This window comes from Chrysochloris asiatica, unplaced genomic scaffold (genome assembly GCF_000296735.1).
Source record: "Chrysochloris asiatica unplaced genomic scaffold, ChrAsi1.0 scaffold00137, whole genome shotgun sequence".
Classification (NCBI taxonomy): domain Eukaryota; kingdom Metazoa; phylum Chordata; class Mammalia; order Afrosoricida; family Chrysochloridae; genus Chrysochloris; species Chrysochloris asiatica.
The window spans coordinates 7382125-7388458 of NW_006408655.1; the positions used below are offsets into that span (position 1 = coordinate 7382125).

The 6334-nt window shown below is 39.1% G+C and overlaps 2 pseudogenes; one reads left to right on the plus strand and one right to left on the minus strand.

Annotated features, from left to right (window-relative positions):
- Positions 1-4375: 4375 nt before the first annotated feature.
- LOC102824131 lies at positions 4376-4929 on the minus strand (annotated as a pseudogene).
- A 289-nt stretch (positions 4930-5218) lies between these two features.
- On the plus strand, positions 5219-5527 carry LOC102824501 (annotated as a pseudogene).
- The last annotated feature ends 807 nt before the right edge of the window (positions 5528-6334 follow it).

Sequence of the window (6334 nt, forward strand, 5' to 3'; positions counted from 1 at the left end):
AAGTGACTTAGGCAAATGAGCTCGAAGTAGACCTACACTCCATACTGGAAGATGGGCAGGCTTTGGAAATGCCTGAGAAGGAATTCAGAAAAATGATAATAAAATGTATCAAAACACTATATAATGGAGTTGAGAAAAATAAGGAAGACATCAGGAAAGCGCTACAAGAACAATCAAATAAGATAGATACAGTACTGGAAATAATTCAAAACCTACACAAAGAGGTCCAAATGATTAATAATAGAATATCAGAAATGAACAATACACTGAAAGGGCAAAGGAGTAGAACTGAAAAGATAGAAGCCAGAACTAGTGAGCTAGAAGATAAATCTCTCAACGCTACTAAATAGATGAGCAAACACACACAAAAAACTCTGAAGAATGCCTAAGATTCATATTGGACAACATGAAGAGGAATATATTAAGAATTATTGGCATTCCAGAACAGGAACAATCACACAAGTCCACAGAGGAGATAGTTGAAGAGCTTCTGGAAGAAGAACTAATGGACTATAAGGTAACCACAATGGGGTTGGGGTGGGGTGTTTACTTTGGGTGTTGGGGAGGGCAATACAAGAATGGGGGAGGAGGTGGAAGAACAAGATAGATAGAGGAACACTGAGACAGGTTTGCATGGCCTAGTGGGGCAGAGGTAAATAGTAATGCATATTCAACCTTGGAACAACAGGGCTCTGGGATATAGGGATCTAGGTATAGCTTGAAGAGGGTAAATAATACTAAAATCCTTGACTGCCTTATGAATATTAGTTTCCCTTGCCTACTATTATAAAACAGACACTTGAGTGAGATAGAAAGGAATGTTGGGAGACATGATTAGAGAAAACTTGTAAGTCTGTATTTAGCCTATAACTGATTGGAATACCTAAAAGGGATTCTACAACTTGTGCAGTGAAATAGGCCTCATGCAAAGTGTTTACAGAGTACAGGACCTTACATAGAATCCTGAGTCCCATCCAGAACCTTATGAGGTAGGACATTCCCACTAGAAAGGACAAGCAGACTGGAACAGCTATAGTGACAGAAGATACATCTTCAAAGAAAAACCATCAGGAAAAACCCAAAACAAAAATGTTAGTATAACTGGATACTACAAGAATAAGCAAGCTGTTTGCCAGGAAGACATCAAGTCTAGCAATCAAGTGCCTTCAGGACAAACTCCCCTTTAAGACTGAAACTCAAAGGGAATACACAAATAAGCACATAAACTTGCTGGCAACCACATTGGTCTACTGGTGAGTGGAAGAGGCAGAAAGGCATCAATGAAGAAATGGACTGAGTTCAACCCCAGTCCATTGAATCCCATTGACCTGGAGATGAGAGAGAGAAGAGGAAGGGCTGGCTGGTCCAAAGTGTGGTGAGACCTGAGGACACTTAAGCACATGTACAAGGACTTAGTCACAGAGGGCTAGAGCTGAGAGTGAAGCATCCAGCTGATATGAAGTGAGGGGAGATGCACAAGAACACCCAAACTTGCATACAGTACCCTTTTGACCTTGCCTCGATGGCTCGATAATCAAAACTCGACTAGAGGAAGATTGAAAAAAAAAAATTTTTTTTTTTTTGATAAAGGAAACAAGGGTAAATTGCTTCAATTTGATGAACCTGGCCTATACTCAGAGTGGCAGTTACTCTAAATATCAACAGAGTGGGAAAGAGTCTTCACATCAAATATCAATGCTATCCCCTCTGTCACAGGGTAGATAGGGACAGGCAACTTAGACATTGGCTACCTAAAATGAGGGGGCAATAAAGGCACAAAGTTACTGGCTTACAAGGTTTCAAGTGGGGGTTTAGTTTAAAAGTATGGTGGGAAAGAAAGTCCCCACTGAATAGTTGTCATCTTGTCTAGATGGGTCTGGTGAAAAGAGATGGTCATAAGATTCGTAAGATTCAATAGTGAATAATTGTTATCATGACTAATCCCAACTGTCACAATTGTAAAGGTAGAAGTTTTGTAACAAAAAAAGGGGAGAAGTTAATCTTACAGTCCAGAAACAGGACCCTAGGACCATCAAGAGAGGAAATTCCAGAGAATCAACAGTGCCAGAGATGGAGGCAGAGATGGGGCATGGAGAGGGGAAGTGGCTGAGGACTCTAGATTCATGGACTAAAAAGAGAGGGACTAAGAGCTGATGGCCAGGAGGCAGACTTGCAGAATGTGCCCTTTTGTAGATGTAGATTATTATATATGCCTGAGTGATTTTTTGTTTGTTTGTTTTTTAAAAAGTTAAAGTGGATAGAGAGAAATACTGTTAACTGATGGTACATGGAGGTGATTATAATCATTGTAATGTAACAAGGTATATGATTTGTTGAATGTAAAACTGATGATATACCCTGTAAACTTTCAATCCACAATAAAAACCTTAAATAAAAAAAAGTTGACAACATATATCTACACAGAAACTTGTAAATGAATATCAGAGAAGCATTAACATAACAGTAAAAACAAAACAAAAAACAAATACTAGTTTTTAAAAGGATATCCCATAAAAAAGAAAACTATTGAGCCATAAAAAGAGATGAAATAAAATTTAAAACTTCTGTTCAACTGAAAAGACAAGCACTGACTAGAAGAATATCTTCTGAAAACATAAATCTGATAAGCTAATAATGAAAATGCATAAAATGCTGGCCGCTTAAAAACAAAAAGACAATCATAAAATGGACAAAGGATTTAAATAGACATCTCAACAAATAGGACATTCTATTGACCACTAAACACATGAAAAGATGATCAATGTCATTAGCCATCAGAGAAATGCAAATTAAAACTTTAATGAGATACCATTTCACTTCCACAAGGATAGCCTTTCCTGGTGTGGCACTGTAAGATAAACTTTGGATAGCAAGGTCTGTTCGTGCCGCAAGATTGAAAGTTCAAACTCACCAGTTGCTGCTCAAAAACCCTATACAGAGTTGCTATGTGACAGAACCAACTTGATGGCACATAACAATAGGATAGCTTATACAGGATCGCTATGAGTTGGAACCATCTTAAAGGTACAAAACAAAGGCTGATTAAGGAGTCCCAGTGGTGCTTTAGAATAAGCACTGGACTGCTAACTGCAAGGTCAGCAGTTAAAACCTACCAGCCACTCCACAGAAGAAAAATGAGGCTTTCTACTCCCATAAAGATTTAGTCTGGGAAGTCGTATAGGTTGGCAAGGATGTGAGAAAACTGGACCCCTGTGAATTTGCTAGTGGGAATGCAAAATGGTACAATGCAGCAGTTCCTTTAAATAAAATTAGCACTACCTATGAGCCAGCGATTCCATGCCCAGGTACATACCTGAAAGACTTTAAATCAGAGATGTAGACACTTGGATACTTGACTTCATTGCAGCAGTATTCATGATAGTCAAAGGTGGAAAGACCTACAAGTCCCTCAGCAGGTCAATGGATAAACAAAATATGGTATATGCATACAATGAACTAATTAATATGCAGCCAGTAAGAAAACTAAAACAAAATTCTGATGTCTGCTATAATATGGATGGAGCTTGTAGCCATTGTGTTGAATGAAAGAAGTTAATCACAAAAGGACAAATATTGTATGATCTCATTAACATAAAAAGATAAAAGCAGGCAAATGTGCAGAGATCAAAGTCACTTAGTGGTCACCAGAGGGACAGGGGAAAATTACATTAATTAAAAGTAGGGCTGCACTGCTAATTACTTTGTCAATAAATTGTATACCTGTAAAAAATTGAATTGGCAAAAGTTGTATGATATATTTGAAACAACCCCCCAAAAAAAGAAAAAGCAGCTGCTGAGGTTGCTTGTATACAGCCAAGCACCTTATGGCATTTGGTTCCTTGCTTTGGAGATCAGTCATGATGTGTGGCTAATTGTTTCCATGAACAACTGCTTCCTTTGCCATGAGACCAGAACTGTATGGTGCCAGACTATGACTAAAAATATTTTAACTTTTTATTGTGAGTCTGAAGGTTTACAGAGCAGATTATCAGTTTTACATCCAATATGTCACACACTTTGTTTCAGCTCAATGGTTGCAACCCCTTCCATATAGCAACAGTAATTCCACTTCCTTCCAATTGTTCCTATTTCCATTCCACCCTCTTTCCAAGCTTCTCTGAACCTTGTCCTGAGGTAAATGTTGCCCTTTCAATCTTGAGTGGTTGACCATTCCATAATAAATATACCTCTCTAGTGTTGTGGTCCCCCCATACACCTATCTACAGCTTGGTTGGAAATTGGGCCACAAGGGTGAACTCTGTTGCAGACCTGAAGGATAGCCAAGGGCCACAGTCTCAGGTTTCTCCAGTCTCTTTCTGACTAGTAAGCCTTGTCTTTTTTGTTACTTTTACTTACCTTTTATCTTAAACTTAATTTATTCCTGAGCCATAAGCTTCTGATTCTTCAGTTTCTTCTGGGATATCTTTTTCTTCTGTGCAACCTCCTCTTCTGTTTAGGAACAATTTGCTCCTTTTCAGTGAGGATCATCTCAATGTGGCAGGGAGAGTGCATGTAGGGGTTGATCTGACCATGAGCTCTGTAAATTCGGTGGCGCATCTTGGGGACTTTGTTGACCTGGATGTGCTCAATAACCACAGAATCCACATCTAAACCTTTCAAGTTCAACATTGCTCTCTGCAGTTTTCAACATGTGCAGCAAAAATTCAGCGCTCTTTTTGGCCACCGACCCCATGTCCAATCCCACTGTCTGGCCTGGCCACACCTACCAATACTACCACTGTAATGCCAGAATGGTACACATTGCTTCTGCAAAGTGACATCTTTAAGATACTTGGTGGCTTTTTGGATATGCATACCCTTGATGGCCTCGTCAGTCTCACGAGTGTTCTTAAAATGGACCCGGAGATTTGAACCTCTGGATTTGCATGATTTTGTGGGGTTTTCTGGGTCAAGTGAGTAGGGAACCATTTTGTGAGATTACCTCAGGCCACTTATAGAAAGAGTTGGTCATTTTTTATAATTTTGAGTTTTGTACCATATTGTCTCCACTCTATCTGGGATCTTCTTTCTAACCAGCTACCACTACATTTTGATCAAAGATTCTATTGAAGAATTCTGATCAAAAGGGGAAAAGTACAGAGTAGATTTTCATATTCTCATGGATTTTGGATTATCTTAACCCCCCAAAATGACTGCCCTGAGATAATCTTTAAACCTTACATCAAAAATATCCCCTGAAGGGAACAGGGTTTGAAACATGGCGGATGACGTGGACCAGAAACAAACTACCAACACAGTAGAGGAGCCTCTGGATCTTACCTGGCTCAGCCTGGATGAGTGCATTTATGTGAAAATGCGAAATGACCAAGAGCTTCGAGGAAAGTTACATGCTTATGATCAACATTTAAATATGATATTGGGAGATGTGGAAGAAACTGTGACTACTATAGAAATTGATGAAGAAACATATGAAGAGATACATAAATCAAGAAAACAGAACATTCCGATGCTCTTTGTTCGGGGAGATGGTGTTGTACTGGTTGCCCCTCCACTGAGAGTTGGCTGAAACAATGAATGTGTCCTGTGTAGAAAAGAAGAGCCTTTATACAACTGCTTCTTTAAGACAGATTATATTCGAAAGAGAAACTTATGTAAAATTAGACATTCAGAAATGACCAAGGATTCTTTCACTCTTGAAATGAGTTGATTTGAAAACTCATAGGCTAAGTGAGTTTTTTCTCCAGCTCTTCCAATAAGTGTAATCACAAAATAAAGAACTGTTTTTGTAAACAACAACAACAACAAAATATATATATATATAGTTGTTGTTATGTGCCGTGTAGTCAGTTCTGACTCATAGCGACCCTGTACAGGGTTTCCGAGGCTGTAAATCTTTACGGGAACAGAACGCCTCATCTGTCTCCCATGGAACAGCTGGTAGTTTTGAACTGCTGACCTTTTGGTTCACAGCGCGATTCGTAACCACTACGCTACCAGATATATATATATATAAAATCTCCCCTGAAGTGTTCTTAAAACCAAATAATATTTTAGCTTAACTAGTAAAGAATATCTGCCTTGAGTATTGTGTGCTTTTAAGAACTATCCATATGGGTTCAAAAGGAGCCCTGGTAGCTGAGTGGGTTATGTATTAGGTTGCTGACCACAAGGTCAGGAGGTTGAATCCACCAGTTGATCTGTGGGAGAGAGACAAGGCTGTCTGCTCCTGTAAAGATTTACAGCCTCGGAAACCCTACACAGGGTCGTTATGAGCCAGAACCAACTTGATGGCACACAACACATGGGATCAAATGACGATAGTAATGCAAAAGATTAGATAAGAACCTTAGGGGACAGTGAGTTCATGTTAATG